General features: G+C 38.2%; 1 protein-coding gene across 3 annotated transcripts in view; it reads left to right on the top strand.

Annotated features, from left to right (window-relative positions):
* The window catches only part of ARHGAP18 (Rho GTPase activating protein 18), a 156,402-nt gene that overhangs the window by 79,501 nt on the left and 57,823 nt on the right, over positions 1–19,078 (top strand). The window contains exon 1 of one of the 3 annotated variants that reach the window (XM_036218001.1): positions 1,393–7,953. The exons of the other annotated variants lie outside the window; for them this stretch is intronic. The gene's annotated coding sequence lies outside the window, so the exon portion shown is untranslated. Of the gene's footprint in view, positions 1–1,392; positions 7,954–19,078 lie in introns of those variants that run through there. 3 annotated transcript variants of the gene reach the window in all.

Raw genomic sequence — 19,078 nt, 5'->3', positions numbered from 1 at the left:
TGACTATGCACATCTGCCACTAGAGAAAGTATGAATGTCAAAATGATGAGACACCCTTTAAAATATAATGTGAGATTTCTTAGGTCTACTTTTTTTTTTTCTTCTAAAGATGGTTTTAGACCAGAGGATGTTCAAGTCGATATTTAACATTACCACTGATGGTCACAAATGAAATTCTGAGGGGATAGTTAAGAGGACTTTTAATAAAAATTATTCTTGTTTCAGTATAGAGCAAGTTGCTTTATATAAGCATAAAAGCTTCTGGAGAAAAATTAGGAGAAGTATGAAAAGATAGATAGATGTAAGGTCAAGTGAAAAAGGAAACAGTTGTTAATGTGATTCATGTTTATAATGTGTTATGGGGGTTGGGACTCTAAAATTATGGTGAAATTTTAAATACATTTAGCATAACTTTTTATAATATTTGCCAAATATTAGAAGATTTAGTTAATATTGAAAAGCACAAATGAAAAAATAAATTGCCATAAAGCCAGTACCTGAAGATAGTCATGAACATTTTGGTGCATGTTATTTTAGTCATTCTTTTTTTTCTGTTGCTCTTTAAAAACTGCCCATTGAATGTGAAGCATGGTGATTGGAGCACTGAGTTCACGGAGAGGAAGGAGCAAATCCTGTTCTCCAGGAGTCCACAGCCACTCGTGTGATTGCTTTATTTCTCTGGATTTAAGGTGCTCACAGTGTTATTTCCTTTTTAAATCACAGTCTTCACTTATTGAGTATCTACTGGGTAGTATTTGGCCCTTTACATAAATTATTTCCAATCTTCATAACAGCCATGCAAGGTATATATATATATATATATATATATATATATATATATATATATATATATTAATTTTAATTTTTGCAGATAAGGAAAGTGATGGTTTGTCCAAGGTTCTACATGCAACATTTTTGGATTATTGGATTCAAGCCTGCATTTTTTTCTAAAACACTAAGTTGAAAAGATATATGCATACTTATGTTTATTGTAGTATTATTTACAATAGTCAAAATATGGAAACAACCTAAGTGTCCATTAATAGATTAATAGATAAAGAAGATGTAGTGCATATGTACAGTGGAATATTACTCGGCCGTAAAAAAAAATAGAGTGAAATCTTTACCATTTGCAACAATATGGATGGACCTAGAAGGTATTAATTAGTTAAGTGAAACAGTCAGACAGAGAAAGACAAATACTATGACTTCATTTACATGTGGAATCTAAAAAACGAAATAAGCAAAACAGAAACAAACTCATAGATACAGAGAACAAACTGATGGTTGCCAGATGGGAGGGGATTTGGGGGAAGTTGGTGAAAAAGGCGAAGGGATTAAGAAGCAAAATTGGCAGTTACAAAACAGTCATGGGGATGTAAAGTACGGCATAGGGAATATAGTCAGTAATATTGAAATAATTATGTAAGGTGTCAGGTGGGTGCAAGACCTATCAGGGATCACTTCAAAAGTTATATAAATGTCCAACCACTATTCTGTACAACTGAAACTAATATAATATTGAGTGTCAACTATAATTAAATTTTTTTTTAAAACTTGCATTTGTCCCTGCAGCATGACTCTCAGGACAGGGATCTCATCAGAGTTGGGAACTACGTCCATTAGCTCTGGTGGCTGTTAGGAAAACTGGGGAGGGTCTGAGGAGCGGGAACTTTGCAGTTGAGGCCCTTGGGGCAGGAGAGCCTGGGTCAAGTGCACTCAACAAGCCAGTCCTGTTGGACTGGTTGACTCCTTTAGGAGAGAAGTGGGAGATGGCCCTGCATACAGATAGGGAGAAAAGCTGGGGCAGCAGAGGGTCTCGAATGGCAGACCGAAGGGCTTGGGTCCTGACTGTTTTTATGGTTTACAAAGAGATTTAAAAAGGAAGTTGGAAGCGGCAATGGGACCTGTCAAATATTTTTTTGGTGACTATTTGGGTAAACTGGTGGTTTGGGGACTGATGGCTGAGGATGCTACATTTATTCTGCACATGTGCTCCACATTGCTGTGGTAACCTTTTTTAACAGGAAAGGTTGTTCTGAAATAAATGATGGCTAAAAACGATGGGTTGACATCACGTCTGCTTGGGAAGCACAATTCCCCTGTCTCCAGTAAAAGACTATTTAAATGAAGGAAAATGAATATAAGGAAGACCAAATAAGCTTGTTGCATGATAATTCTAGAAAGATGAAAGGTGACAAGGGAACTTTAAATATCTGTGGTATCTGTAAGTTGCAGACTTGCTCAAATTCCTAAGGGGCACTTGAAGTACACAGGAGAAGAGAGCTGGAAACTGGTTTTTTCCATTCTCACTTTTCATCTTTATTTCTTTTTGAGAGAGGTACATATCCTTTCTTCCCCTTAATGAAAAGGATACCACAGATGCTTCTTCCTCTTGCCTTTTCATTGTTCCACCACCCTCCTGTCCCTTCTTGTTTTTCAACTCTTTTGCACACACGTATCTCTGAATGCCTGCTAACCTCCTTCTCTTGGACAAGAGCCCAGGCAGACATTATCAGCCTCCTGCCCTTGGCCAGGAGCCTGCTGGGAACTGCTGAAGTTCTTGTCATTTTCCTTTCGCCCTTCACGTATGTATTGCTTTCTGCTTGGCAGATCCTGACATGAGTATAATAGCCAACACCATGCTAGACACTTTGAATCTCAATAATGAGAATCCTGAATGAATTTATTACTCATTGGAAGAAGGTAACCCTTTCACGGGAGGACTTTCTCTTTAGGTGTTTGTGGGTCCAAAATATACATACATACATATGTACATATATATGTACATACACACACACACACACACACACACACACATTTATCTTTTTCTGCAGACCTGGTTGATGCCTGACTCAATATTGTAGACTTTTAATTATTTTAAATGTATAAGGGTTCTGTGCAGAAAGTATTCATTAAAGATACAGGGTACTTTTGGCTTGCGGGTCAAATAGGGGTTGTAGTTTAATTCTATCTATCCCTAAAGAGTATTAATAGATGTCAGAGTTCTGAAAATGTCACCATAAGTTTTAAAAACATTGAGCAATAGTGCCCACAAGATGGGGATGTTATTCCATGGGAAAAAAAAAGCAAAAACAAAAAACTGCCTTCTTTTTCTTGGTGACATTGGGGCACTGTGAGATTCCACTTTTCAGAGTGGGAAGATAGTGTTTGTTTTTTAATCTCAAAAGTAGTAAAAATAATTTTATAAAATGATTACTATGATTTGTAAGTACTTCAATCTTCTATGAGATTTGTTGGCACTATTGTCCCTACTCTATATCGGAGTTTGAAATCTTTTTTCTTAACAAAGAATATTTGTTGATGAATGAAATATTTGACCTTTAATATAAAAACTACATTTCTTCCCAGATTTAAAGGAAGGAGTGTTAAGCATTGGCAAAGAACAGGAAATAGGCTTCTAACAGGTAGAGGAGAAAAGGATGGTTTTCCCTGTCAGCAGGAGTTATGACCTCATTGTTGGGTCAAGATATACAAACACATGAAATGATTAGTGAACCAGGCAGTGTTATTTATAATCATACATACATTTGCTTTTAATCTTCACCCTGTGTGTTCCCCAAAGGATTTGTGTCTGTTTGTATATGAGTATGTATAGTCAGGGTGTAAATCAGTTTATAATGAGGTGCCTTGTAAAAGAATTAGCTGGGGAGGAGAGGAAGCAGGCACCAGAGTCAGGCTGGAAGGCTTTTCAGAGCAGGGAGCCTTCAGGATGGGGCTGAATGCATGGAGAAGGCTGGGAGGATTCTGGTGAGAGAAGTTGCATGAGAAACTAGGAAATATTCCAGATGATATATTGCAACGGCAGTGTAGTTGGATACCCGCCATTCTTTTGGCTGCCCAGGATCTGAGTTCCCATTCTGGTTTGGGGAATTCCTTACTTCCTGAGCTTTGCTGGAGGCAGAGTTCTACCCTTAGTGACAAACAGGGGAATATCTAGTACCGCAGGCACTGGTGGTGTGAACTGCATCACCTACTGTTTCAGTGTCCCTGGACCACCCAAAGGCATGATTTGTGGTATTATTCCTGGCTGCTGAACATTCAGGGAGCTAGCCAGTAAACTTTTAAAATTCTCTTCTGTTTATGTAGAGTCAATGTCTGTAATGTGTGATCAAGAGCCCTGGTAGAAATACATACACATCAATGGATACTTTCCTCTGTGTCAAGTTCCATGTGTTTTATGGACATGAGCTCATTCAAGACTCACCACAACTCTGAAAAGAAGTAGCATTGTTATTCCACAATTCACAGGTGAAAAAAAAAATCGAGATTCAGAAGGACTAACTAACTTGCCCAGGTGTCTTAAATGGCAGCGAGCAGAGCTAGGATATGATCCAGGCTTTTCTGACAGGCAGACTGTGTTCTTAATCTCTGTTCTCTGTCTTCTACTCTCTGAGGAGAGCAAATCATAAATATTAACTACAAATATGTTTTTGGAGTACTTTATTATATGAAAGGATTTTTCTCAAAACACAGCCAGGGAAGGATTTGGTGCTCTTACTTGAGTATAAAAATTGAGATTTGACAGTTGTAGATTGTCAGTGGTTAGGACATGGAATTAGAGGTAAGGTTTTTCTCCTCCTTGGCCTACTCTGCTTTGCCATCTCTGGTCTTGATGTGAAGGCAGACAGTAGATCGTAAAGACTGCACCTGTTTAGAGGAGGGAGAGTGGGCAGGGTGCAGATAGGGAAAGAAGCAGCTCATTACAAAGACTCTGTTTGGAGTTCTGCTCATTACATCATTAAGTTTTTACAACTCCTAGGATGATCTAAACCTAATTTATTTTGCCTAGAACAATCTATACCCAAATATTGACATGGCTAAACCTTCCTTACTCCCCATTTCATTCAGATCTTTGCTCAAGTGTCTTATTAAGGTCTTCCTTTCCATCTTTAATAATCCCACCACCCCCCATCCTCTTAACCCACCACCTGATGGATTACAAATATTTTAATTTCCTGTTTCTTTACCATTAGAATGTAAGCTTTATGGGAGTGGGGACTTTTTTGTTTATTCATTCACTGCTGAATCCCAAGCATTTAGAAGGCACCTGATACATAATAGATGCTCAATAAATCATTTCGAATAAATGAATGAATGTGAGGAAACTGAAGCTCTAAGAGTTTTAGATAACTTGCCTAAGCTTTCATGGAAAATGCTGGAACCATGGATCAAATTCTAGTCTATGTCACGCCTAAAATCCCTCATGTTCCCCTGCCCCCCTTCACTAATGTCCCTCTGTCTGGGAAAATTCCTGTATTTGTATATGATTGGAATAGAAGATATGTTGCAGAATTTTTTAGTTGGAAAAAAAATTAAGTAGTCAGTCCAACTTGCCTATTTTACAAATTAGGAGATAACCATGCTTTGTTGAGGTTAGGTGACTTGATGAAAGTAATACAGCTATTATTTTGATGGAGGAAGGGCCGAAATCAAGATACTGATCTCCCAGTTCAGTCCTACCCCCTTACACTCTGCTGCATTAACATTCTTTTAAATAAAGTGATCCCTGTTTTGATGCAGAATTTATATGTTAATCATTGGTGATGGTTTTGAAATAGTGGGTTGTGTTATTTTTAATGCCATAATAATGCAGAGACTGCCAACCAGATGCCCACAGGGACTAACAGAGAGAATTACATTCAGTCAGCACTGCTGAGAACTCTGCAAACTAGTGGCAGTAACTTCAGCAGACTAGAAGTGCAGTTGACCCTAGAACAATGTGGGGTTGGGGTGCAGTCAGAAATCCACTTATAACCTAAGTTGGCCTTCCACATATGTGGACTCCCAACTGTGGATCAAAAATTATATCCCCTGTTCACAGGGGCCAGCCTCACAGCACCCGCTGCCTACCAAGAGAAACATGTTAGAAGAGAAAAATGTGGTAAGCTAATCTAAAAAATGTGTGAAACACCCTGCTGGCCAAACAAACGTTTTTGCCAGCCGGATCTAGCCTGCAGATTTCCAGCTTGCGATGGCTGAAGTCTTAGTATTAATAGCCCTGTTCTTTCCAGAGGAGTTAGTTTCAAAGGTAGGGATATGTTGGTGAATGTGCATCGTGATTTCACTATTGTTAATCGTTCTTTAGACCAGCCAAAGGATCAGTGGGTTAGGCTCTCAAAGTTCATGGAGGGAAAATAATTATCAATAAAAGAGTATTTATTGCTCGCCTTTATTACCTTGGTGATAAAGTTGAAGAGTAATGTGTTTTCTCTGCCATAATACCATCTGTCCTAATGGAAGGTACTTGGTTATTCTGTTTACTGACTGAGAATCAGAAACCTTTTTAGAGGTTCGGCACTGCAATTAACTACCTGTGTGTCGCTGAGAAAATCACCCCATTTCTCCACTCTTCCATATTTATATTTGAATAATTAAAGGTTGGACTTTATGAGGCCTAAGATACAAAGGATACAGAAGATTCCATGCAGGACTTGAACGCAGTTCTTTGTTTCTTAAAAAAAAAAATAAAAAGAAAGGCTGTGTCATCAGAAAGAGAAAGGGATGGGGTTGTTTGTGGGTATCGCTTGTGTCTTCAAGCATGTTGATAGTGGATTTGCGGCCGTTCCTCTCATGAGCCAGTTGTGAAGCTCAGACAGGTTAAGAATGATTTGACATAGTGATCTCTAGGGTCCTACCAGCTCGAAAATCCATCTAAACTGGAATTATCCTTTCTAAAGACAGGTTTCGAAGCCTTTTCTCATGTAGAGCCTAAGAGCATGTGTTCTGGGGCCACTTGGCCTGGGTTTCCTGGCTTTCCTGGTCCTATTGACTTCTTTCTCTGCCTCCGCATCCTTAAAATGGGGATGATAGTGGTAACTACCTCATTGTCTTGTTGTGATCACTGTTCCTGCAAATTATCAAATGCTTCTTTTATTCTTATAATGGAGCAACTGTGTGGTGTAGATAATGAAAATCTAATTCAATTAGCATGAGAATTTCTCTATTTCCCAGCAGATTTGGGGCTTTTAAATGTCTTTGTAGGAAGTGAGATGTGTTGGAAATAAAAGCTGGCAGGGTTAGTGTGACCCTGTGTTTGAATGGTACCAATTGCTTAAGGTGCAGAGGTAAAGACAAATGAATTGTGGTAGATGAGCGTGAGCTGTTGGTATTCTGGTATTAACCAAAGAGCTAACTTTTGGATATGTGGCTGGGTAGATGTGCCTGGGACCCTTTACAAAATGAAATAGAAGGCGTGTGCATGTGGGTTTGGTATTGCTACAGCTTTGCTGTGGAGGGAAGAGTTCATTATGTGAGAAGATGCTTCAGTAGCTTTCACATGCTAATGTGAAGGGCATCTACACTGGAAGAACAAAAACACCTCTCCAGATCCATATTGAAGCATAATTTAAGGCAAGAGGATGGCAATGGACAAATTGCACCCACTTCAAAAGGAGAGTGTGGGTTTACACTGAGTATTTGTTCCAAGGAGCCGAGAAATAGGCATCGTTCCCTGATGGGCCATTCAGACTGGGCAGCCGTCGCTACTGAAAGAGCAGCCTGTCCTTGTCTGCTGCACTTTCATCTTCTGCCATATTTGTATTCATGTGCACTGTTCCCCACATAAAAGCACAGCTTGCTATTCCCGGCTTTGCTTCTGTGACCTGCAGTAAAACCAAATTTAAAAAATATGTATTTTAATGCTTTTACATGGAATGGTAATTATGCACAATGGTATTTAATCATTTGGCAACTAGCCAGAAGCATTCAGAAGGTTTTGCACCTCAGGGAGTAGCAGCTTGTACAGGTCATGGGAGGGGCTCTTGGTTGCAAGGCCTCAGCATTCTGGGTGTGTGTGTGGCAACAACACGGGACAGCGACGTCAGTGTCACCTGGGAAACGGAGGACACAGAAGACCGCTTGGTAGACTTGAAATCAGCTCTACACAGCTGTTGGATTCTGAATAAATCTTCAGGAGAAGTTGTTCCCTAGGTGAGCTGGTGGGGTGAGGTGGTCAGGATGGGCTGAGGGTGCGGAAGGGGTCATTTTTTACGTTACTGTCAGGTAGTTTTTGGAAGCAACGAATGAACCTCACCTTACTACCAATTTAAATCCTAGGTGGTCACAGCTGGAAATCTCCTTAGAGGAGAATAGCTTGTTTTCAAGCCCCCTCATTATACAGCTGGGGAAACTGTGGCCTGCAGAGCTGAGAGGCTCTCCCTGGTGAAGGCTGATGAAGCCGGCCTAGAAGGCCCAGAACCCAGGCCTTCTGATCCTCCCACAGGTTCTGCTGACCTCTGCCCTGCAAGCAGCGGCCTTGAAGTTTCCATCTAATTCTGCCTGCAGTAACATCGAATTTGTGTTTCAACAAACAGATTTGTTGTTTAGCATCCTGTGATAGTCAAGAACTTTAATATGAGTTTATCTCTGACGTAAATAGAATTTCTTTATAACTTTAATGGCAATTTGCCATTGTGGTTATTTCATTATTTCTAAAGGGTTTGTCTTCTTCTTTTCTCCTTTTCTTCTTGGTTCAATTTTTACTTAAAGTACCTTAAAAAAAGAGAGCCATTGTTTGCTTTTATGACGATTCTTTATGTTAGTTCCAAACATGAAACCTCCCTCTCAGCAGCACAGATTCTTTTATCTTATTTACAGTTCTTTGTTTTCTGTGAGCGCGCTCTCACTTCCCGGTATGGAAGTCATCATAGGCTGGTGTCTTCCAAAATTATCCTCCCTCCAGTCGGTAACTCTTTCAAGAGCTCCTGATTTAGATTCTCAAATACTTCTTGCCGTTCTCTAACTTGAGTGTGCATAGGAGACACCTGGAAACCTTGGAAAAACGCAGATCAGGATTCAGCAGATCTGGGATGGGGTCTGAGATCCTGCCTTTCTGACAAGCTTGATGCTGGTGCTACTGGTTCTGGGACACGTTGCACCCAAAGGACTGTTGATTAAGGCACAAAAGTAGACAAATTAATCTTGTATAAGGTGGTGTGAGCTTTGGGTATCCTGATGTCACCCAAGGATCTCAACCGTATTTCAGATTCAGCAGGTCCAAACTGAACTCATCACTTTCGGGGCTTGCTTTTTTATTTCAATTGGAAAGCACTGTTGTGAAACAATTTACTGTCACATTTGAAACAACTCAGGAAGGTTTCCTGCCACCGTCCAATTGTGCTAAGATTCTGTCAATTATTTAATGAAATGGTTGAAGTTTTCAATTACTGTGAGTTACTGATCTAAAAATAAAATTATTTATGTAAAGATACTACAGCTGAATTCAGTTCTTCATGTTATAGTGCCTTTTGAGACAATACTTTTGATTCTCACTGAACTATGAAATCAAATAGGAACTTTACCATATGTCATTTATATGTTGAAGTCACCTGTAAATATAAAACTCAAAATGTTTTTCTATTCTTTTATTCTTATCATGTCCTATAGAGTAATAAGAAATGGAAAGTGAGAAATTTGATTGTAAATTTTGCAATCCATGTCCTTAACCCTGCTGCCCACATAGTTTCTCACTACTATTGCTGGTTCAAAATCGTATACATTGCATAGCATCATTAAAACCTGCTTAATTAACTTTTAAAGCTTACAAATTATATAACTTTTAAAGTTTCTTTTAAACTTGAGATACCTAAGGCGGTTGTTTTTCTAATTTTCTGTAGTCATAGAATCTTTTTCCAGCGTATACTTAGGTCCTCCAGGTAACAAATCAAAGCGAAGCTGGTATGGTTGAGAGGTAGATGAGGGACGTAGAGGGGCCCTTCTCTACCACCTTAGTTTCTTTTTCTCCCTCTTTAAAAAATGCAACACTAAGGCAAAGTGGCAGACTAAATTAAAGCTTTATAGGTGAAAAATCAGCGTGTACAGATTAGAGTTATATAATTTTAGAACTGAAAGAAGCTTGAGGTATTATCCTTCCTTTTGTAGGGTGAATATATCTGTCATGCTCCCACAAAGAATAGTAGAGCTGGAGACAGCCTAAGTTCGTCTGTCTCCCAGTAGAATTTCTTTCCTACACTATCTGGTGATAATAACTTCAGGAATACTCTTTCTTGATACATTAGTATGACCCAAGAGTGATGACAGCACTTCAGGAGTGCTTAAGAACCTATTGGAGATAAGGTGAGGGTACATCCACTGTGATTCATGGAGAGTAGCCCAAAGTAAGGGTTAGGTGAGTGCTTAGGAGGTAGCCGATAAATGTCAGTCTCTCTTCCCTCCTCTGTACTCACTCCATAGCTTATTGCAATTCACTGATTAGGGTTTAAAATGGCACAATGAATTATGCAAAAGCTACTTCTGCAGGAGGGGCTGTCTTGCAGCCTAATGCAGTGCAGATGGAGAGATCCTCTTTTAATCATTGTTCTCACAATACTTGGAGGCTTTTTGAGGAATAAGCACTCAGAAGTGGAAGTGAATGGCCTTCAACAGTAAATGAATTCCTTTTGCAGAGAGGAACTGAAATGTATTTATGATGCAGATGGTTACCCTGTGTTTGAATGCTCATCCTTGTCATCTGAGATTCATGCTTAGAAGCAGAATATCTCTTGAAATACTTGGGTTTTAGATGGTTCCACTGGAGAAATTACTTCTGCCAAGGCTGGTCTAACATGTATTATTATTTTTCTTCAGAAATGGTGATAAGTATTTAAATGCCAATTCAGTCCAATCATGAAAATATGTAAATTCTCTCTCTCTCTCTCTCTGGTCCTTAGTTACTTCTGAAGAGACTGAATTAGTTAGCATCCCCTTACTTTTATTAGCATAATATTAATGCAAATGATCAGCAAAAGCTTTTTTAAAAAGAAAGAACCATGGGAAACAATAACAGTGCTCACTTCTTCAGTGAGGAAGGAAAAATATTTATGATTAGGTTTCTGACTTTGGAGTCTGTGCCAAAGAACACCCACATGGGCCTAAATAAGTACTTGTTTCTAAAATCAACATCGACTTGGACGGTTCACTTGTAGAGCAAGAGCCAATCTGAAAAGGGCCATAGGGAAATTTTGAGAACAAAGATGGTATGCAGTTACCTGTAGGTAGTTCTTCATAATTCATTAAGAACGTGTACTAATAGGGTATATTTTTAAGATGCCACTTTTTAAAATATAGGAGGAAGTAGTAAAGGAATGATATCCATTGGCCAATTTGAGGTATAGTAAAGGGACTGAGTTAAACCTATTCCCAGCAAAGGAGTTAATATGAAGAGGACACTGATTAATTCTTTATTTGCTTAGAGGAAATGGGCTTGAATTAGAGGGAAGTAAAGTTGAATCAAATAACAGGAAGGCATTGTCGGCTCTAGGGATAGCTTTATAAAATTAGAATGAGGTATAGCAAGAGCCTGGAATCTCCCTTCTTAACCTCCTTGCGCTATGCTACAAATATTTTTTACACTTTCTGGCACCTGTGTTTGCCTTTGTTTAAGTGGAAGCGAGCATGGCGGCACCTGCTGTCTGTACCACTCATATAGCGTGAAGCCAGTGCTGCCCTGTGTTGTTATTTTTCTACATGACATTATCTATCTCCTCTCTTAGGATGTGGACTCTCGGGATCAGAGGTGAAGTCCTGTGCTTCTTTGCATTTTGGACATCAACATATGTATCGTACCTTGCAATTAATGAGGAGTTAGTATTTGGTGAATGCATGTATGAATCATGACTTAGTTATCTGTCTGTTATCAACAAGAAAGAACACAAGCTCTGTAGCTTCCCTCTACCAAAAAATTGAAATAGTGACTTTCACTCCAATTCCAGTGTAAACCATAACCATAATTATTTTTAAAAACAAAAGTTAAATACAGAATTCCAACCAATATCCATGATGATGAAAGACTGATAAATGTAGAGATTGTTGTTCAGTGAAAATTTCTATTCACAAAACTATTGGATTAAGAAATTAACATTCTTGTATTAGATCAGTTGGCATATGCTTAGAGTTTCAAAAATTTTCTTATAAAAGCTACACATTTTATTTTATAAGACCAGCTTCAGTAAATAAATAAAGTCCTTTATGAGTTGGGAACTCAATAATTGGCTCTTAAAACACCTGATTTAAAAAAAAATAAGTAAAAAGGAGAACAAAGAACAGGAAATAGTTCTTAGTTTTGGATCTTTCCTGTAGAGTATCTGATAACTTAGGTCTTTCTGAAGACTTATCCTTGCAAGATAGTAAAGGAGGTTCATCTTTGATGCCATCATCCTCACTGATTAACATGGCTTTCGTATCCACTTCACAAATACTGCTTTCTGCCCTGTGGGTGTGCCACATCCTCTTAATCCTTTCACCTTTTCATTTTAGAACTTGCTCATACTCTGTTCTGGTTTCTATAGGCTTTTTTCTCTGTTTAGTAGCCCATTGGCTAATATCTTCTGCAGTGTCAGCTTCCTGAGACAACAGTTCTTTCCTCCACCTCTCTTTCCTGGCAAGTAGAGGGGAATGGGTACCAGCTCTGGCTGGGGGATGGGAGGTCCCAAGAGCCTTCGCCAGTGCAGAATGCAGAGTTCAGGAAGGCATTCCAGCAGGTGCCCTTTTGGAAAAAAATAGAACTATCAACCTGGATTGTTTTGTTGGTAGACATTGGGTAGAAAAGAGAATCCAGGGATATCCTTGAGCTGAACGTTGATTAAGCATCAGTTTTTTATAGAATGTCAACAGCCTTGGCCATGGCTAGGAAGACAAGTCTCAAGGACATTAATTTCTTGTGGACTTCTCAGCCTGTTTGTTTCCACATGGAACAGCATTTTGAAACCAAATGCCATATTGCTTTGGTTACATGAGAATTTTGCTGTCCCATGTGAGCAACAGGTAAACAATAGGCTAGCGATGAGCCTGAGACTCAGGGCTAAGATGACCAGGATAGAAATTAAACTAGGACAGTTACATAAACTTCTAGCTTAGAGATTTAATCTTCCCAGAATCTGATGTGCCTATGCGTGGCATTTACTGGAACTCCATGTATCTCTAACTGTGCGAGCAGATGTGGTAATGCTAAAGAATAGCATTAGTTTTCTTAGTAATTTTTTTTTCTTTATCCCTTGCATTTCCTCCCCTCACTGCCTGCTGGTTCCCATGATTCTTTTCCATAAAACCCTTGCCCATCCCTTATGGTCATATTAGGTCCCATTGCCCTCTGATCCCCGTTCCTCTCCTCTAAACAGAACTCTGGCTTTTACTGAAAACCCTTATTTTAGTGGGATTTTTTTTTTTATTTTGTTTTGTTTTGTTTTTTTCTTCAAATGCTAAGCTTAAAGTTCTCACTCCCAAGCAGTATTTTATTGGAAATTACTTTTAGTTTCCCATGTTCTTTTATACATTTCATATATCTTTTAGGCTACTTGCATTCCCACCTGTCTTTTGTTGGGTCAGCTCAGATTCTGAAACATACTAGGAGAAAAAGCAATCTTAGATAATCTCATTTAAAAAGGGAAAAATTATCCTTCAACAGTCACATATTCTACTTTGCAACTGACTTGCTGAAGACATTTAGAGGAAAACATCAATGAACTCTTTCTAGGCTTGACTAAGTTATTTGATTAGCTGGAAATTATTTCTCCACCCCCTACATCTCCTCCGTAGAGCTGACTTTTAGCACCTGGCTTACGAAATACTTCCTGGCCTTCAGTGCTTATCGGCAGAGCATTATAGTATGTGAAGGTCATTTGGAGCTATCCATAAAATGACACTTTGCCACCTACGTGCAGTAACCTTCTTTTTTCCTATCCAGGTATTTACCACACTGTTGTTGCTGTTTCTAATCGTTCTACTATTACAATTCACCAGTATTACTTTGAAATAATGTATAAATATCCTTTCCCTTTTTATTGTGTAATGTAAATACAGATATCCTTTCACTTTTAATATTTTCTCACAATGTTTGTTTATGGCCTTCCTTCTGCTGGTTGGTGGAAGGTTGGTTGGCTGGCTAAGCCCCTATAACCCTCAGAGAAGTGAGATGATTTCTCTACCTTATTTCAATAAATAATCTCAAAGAACCGAGAAGAGTTTAATAATAATGTTCACATCTCTTCCATAACATGCCCATTTATTTAGCTTCAGTTATTATCAAAGGTTTTTTTCAATCCAGTTTTGCCTTTTGTCCATGTTTTTATTAGCATAAAAAAGTTTATGTTAATGTGTATGTAAAAATCTTATGGAAGGGCAAGAGGTTTACCCAAAGGAAATAAGTGAAACCAATATTATATTCGGTACCATTCCAAGATGAAGTTAAAAAATATTAATGTTCATAGTTTTGTGTTATGTTGACAAGTATTTTGTCAGTACCTATATGATGGCAGGCCTTATGAATCAATAGCAACCTACTTTATGAACTGGAGGGGGAATATCAGAACATTGTAATCCGTTAACTTGTATTCAGTCAGTACCCATAATGAAATTCCTGGCCAGCAGTTAAACATCTATTATGGATCCCAGATCATGAAGTATACTATTAAGTTTAATATGTTAGAGAATTTCACATCTGTTTGTGTTAATGTATGTTTAAGGCATATTGATAAACTGTAATGATGAGATTCCAAGCTAATAGAAGGCATGAGAGGAGACTTATAAATGACAAGTTCAAGAATATCAGAGAAGATGAGTAGACTTTTGGTCTTCATTAGTGAATCCTTTTCTTCATTTCGTTGCTGAAAATTTGTTGAGAACTTGAAGGATTCCTCAGAAAGAAAAGGCAAAGACTCGATTCGTCAAGAGCAATAAAAATAAGGTTGTCAAAAATTGTGTGTGCTGATTACTACGTTTGAAGCCAGATAAGTGTTGTGAAATAAGAACCAGGTATAGACAGTTGTGGCGAGGAAACTGGACTCCATCTCAGGAAAGAACAGCCTTAATAACAGACCAGTGAGTAGGCTTTAGTCAAACCCAGGAGGCTTGTGAGAAACAGCGGGGGAGATGGTGGGGTCCCAGGATAGGCTATGGACGTATCCTCAAATTATGGGTCTAAATCTGTATAAATGATTGTTTGAAAAGGGGACAAGGTGGAAGTGAGTGGGTAATAGTGGCAGTCAGAGAGGAAGCAAAATTCTTACTGAGGAAGGAATGGTGCACCACAGTGGAGCCCGAAGCGTGTCAGAAATGATGCTAAAGGAGAGGTCATGACCCAGAAGCCCATGCTGGAAGTTGTCAGGGCCACTAGTTAAGTGAGGAACTGGAAACTTCCACGCATCCCTGGTGTTGGTATCATTTATGATCTATCTCATGACAAGGTTTGAATAACTTGCTTGAAAGACATCTCTGATAAGGCGCCCAATATATAATAGGCATCCAACAAATATTTTAAAATTTGTTTTAGAGATAGAGTTGACAGAATGAAAGCAGGGAATATATGCTTAACAAACTGTACGCCAATGCTTAATATTAGGTACAGTTTGATATGAAATAAGCCCTTTCTTTTATATTCCCTTATCGGAAAACCTACTTTTAAATTAAACACCCAAGAGTTACAGAGGCATGGAACAATTACCTATTAATTACCTTTTAGGGCTTCCTGATTACTCATTTCTTTACTGTCTACTTTTCATGCTCCTGTCTTATTCCTTGATAGTTTTGTACAATTAAGAAAAAAAAACCCTTAGAAAGTAATTTGTAATTTTTTTCAGAGACAGTAATACTTCAATAATTAATAATTGAACAATTTATAAGCATCTGCTATGGCAAGCAGTTTATTGAACCCAGGGTTACCCAGGTGAAAAAAACAGAACGACAACAACAAGAACTACAGCTTCTTGCCTCAAGGAACACACAGTTTAGTGGTAGAGAGACAAGTGTGAGTATCACAATACAGGATGTGGTAAGGGCTGTGGGGAGGCTGAAAAGGGAAGAAATGTCTTTCTTTATTCCAACCCCCATGGAGAAAGTTACCAAGATGTGAAATTGAATAATGACAGCTGGAAAACAGATCCACCTGGCGTTCCCAAGCTCAGGGTGCAAAGTAGTTGCTGGTGTTTAATCTCCAGATGGCTCTACCGCTAACCAGAACAAGAAAAGAAAAGAGTTTTGGAGATTAACTTGCAGGTACAAGGTGTCAAGTGGATACAAGTTATGGTGACAGATACTGGAATGAAATGCATACGTAAACTCAATTTGGTCTTCTTTGAACCAATATTCCAAGATCTTGATATTTTATACATAAGCCCCGCTGCAAATCCCTTCACCTTTGTCTTGGAAAATGACTTTCAGGTTAAGACCCCCTGGCTCATTTTGGTGACCTGTTGCCTCTTTAAGGAGGAAAAACTGCCTTCTGAGAGAGCTTTGGGGATCTCACGAACAAAGGAGATCTCACGAACAAAGAGGATCTTACTTCTACCTACAACTAGAGCTCTAAAATGTCTGGTGGCCAGTGACAGCCCATAATTTCCCCTTTATGTAGCCTCCGTCTAAACCTAAAAGGGAAGGGAGTTTTTCTAACTTGCCTTGGCTGCCTCCTGACTCTCCCACGCGCCTTTTTGTCATGTGCCTACTTTCTTGCTCCTAGACTTGGGTGGTGATCACTTGCATATATCCCTATTTTTTTTAGTGACGTTCGCATATAAATTGGTTTTGCCATAGTTTCCCATAAAAGTGATAATACCAGGTTTTCAAAGCTGTCTCACAACAGTATCACTAATGGGCATCTCCTCTCAGTTTTGCTTAGGCAATGTTATGTTTTTAAGTTGATAGTCGGTTCATTTGCTCATGGTTTTGCTCAGAATTGGATGGACACTTTGAATGCCTACCAAATGCTATATAGACATGAAATGAGTTGTATTTTTAAAGAAAAAGAAAGCCGAAAGGAATAATGGGTAAATTTTATTGGTAAATCAAATGAAAGGGGAACCATATATGCAAAAAGTAAAAGTAAGTTTACTTGAAATGTGAAAATTAATATATTTTTAAAACTAGCAATTCGGTGGGATAGAAGAGATGAGAGAAATTCTTTCTCTGGTTTCTGAAGGGAGTGGAGAGAGGCCAGTGTGGTATTGCTTTCTAATCAACTTCTTACTGCCTTCAGGCGTTGTCAGTGCTCTTTTCTCCTGGTTGTCAGAGCCACTTCTAGTAATTACTGCTTTCAGCTAAACAATAGTAGGCATTCACTTCCAAGGGAGAAAAATGACTTGGGTCATTCATATGCTGCAGCTCCTCATAGTCATTCAAATTCAGTGTATTCTGATGGACAGGGCCATTACAGAGTATTAATAGCTGCACCATCTTGTGATGGCAGTGATTACTTCTTTAATATCCCTGAAAAATGAAAGGGGAAAATCTACACGTGAGAAATACATGTTGGTGTTTTCAACAAAGAGTTAAAATGTAGATAAGTGGAGTGAAGTTTTAAGACATTTTAAAATTTTAAATATCTTCAAAACAAAGTTTAAAAAAATACTGGTACATTTGAGGTTATGCGCCAGTACAAACCATATTTTAGAAAATGCATTGGAAAAGCATTCTATGCATTTTAAAGAGGTATGGTATGATTTTTAAGTGTATTTTTCTCTAGATAAGTATAATGATATGTAATGGTCGTTTAAAAACATTAATTATAGGCTGTCAACAGGATCACTTTGGTTTTTGCTCTGTGCAGTACAAACAGAAAGATTGGAGCATTTGATGCAAAAAAAATTAAATTCTACCCTTTCTCGTCTACTTGGTATAATAAAATGACCACTGAAGAAGAAATGAGGACACTAATCTTGATTCTGCCATTACTTTGCTGGGTGACTGGGGAAAATTTAACCCTGGGCCTTATTACCTCACCTACAAAATGATGGGGTATGTTTAAATCTCTAGGGTCCAATATCATTCTAAAGTATACACATCAATAAATGTGGCTTTATCTAAAATATACTTGGTAATTATGGTTGATGATAAATCATGATCTGAGTAAGAACCTTTTGCCCATTAAAAGCAGAACAAAACAAAACAAATATTATTTTGTTGGTCTTATATCTCCCAACCCAGTCACTTCTTTTCCTGCATTGAAAATAAATCTGGGATAAGAGGCATGAAAGTGTAGCTTTTTTAAAAAGGATCTTGAAGGAAACCAAACAAAACCAAGTCCTAGCATCACAGAAGCATATTTTGGGCCATATAAATGCCTCTGGCCTCTGAGTGAGGCAGAACCGGGAGACAGACTGGATCAAAGTGTAGCAAGAGGACTCTTGATAGGGGAGGTATGTAGAGATTGGACCAGATAGTTAAATATGAATTCAAAGAAATGTCCTAGTTCCAAATAAATCTGCCTTAAGATGGCTGTAGGAAGAAGTATGGATGACAAAGGAGTATTAAGGAAAATACACATTTTCAAATACACTGGCTGAAAGGGGAAGTTTAGAAAGAACTGCTCCTCATACAGGATGGATAAAAGCAAATGATAAAAGACGTTGGAAAGGCAAGGGTTTTTAAATGACATTTTTATTCTTTCTCATTGTAGTATAAATTAAATATGGATATACCATTGGAATAAGTCCCAGTTTTGATGAAAGGGTATAAAACTAAACTAAAATAAACAAAGAAGTAGGTCAAGTGTCACTAGGAAAGCATGTCTGTTTCTTTCAGTAAGACTTTCTGGAGCATTGCCCACAGAATCAGAAAGTGCTTTTTGAGATCCATTAGGTGTTGTTTCTGAGAAATCCTAGAGCAGCAGTTTTAAAGTGTAGTACAGGAACACCTAGGGGTCTCAAGACCCTTTTAGGGGTCCAGGAGATCAAAACTATTTTAATAATAATACCAAGACATTATTGGCCTTTTTCACTCTCACTCTCTCATGAGAATATAGTGGAGTTTTCCAGAGATTACATGACATGCAATATCGCCAAAGATTGAATGCAGAAGCAGATGTGAGAATCCAGATGTCTTCTATTAAACCAGACATTAAAGACAGTTTCAAAAATGTGAAACAATGCTGCTCATCTCACTAGATATCTTTTTGATATGGAAAATATAGGTTTTCTTTCAAAAATGTTATTCAGGTTAAGATGTTTAGTATCAAACTGGTATTTATTTTTTTTTCTATTTTAATATCTAATAATATATATATCGATAGATATAACCTATATAAGCTAAAGCTCTTTGGGGGTACTTGAAAGTTTTAAGTGTGTAAAGTAGT

Source organism: Rousettus aegyptiacus, unplaced genomic scaffold, assembly GCF_014176215.1.
Source record: "Rousettus aegyptiacus isolate mRouAeg1 unplaced genomic scaffold, mRouAeg1.p scaffold_m13_p_1, whole genome shotgun sequence".
Classification (NCBI taxonomy): Eukaryota; Metazoa; Chordata; class Mammalia; order Chiroptera; family Pteropodidae; genus Rousettus; species Rousettus aegyptiacus.
This window is presented reverse-complemented; position numbering and strand designations above follow the sequence as displayed.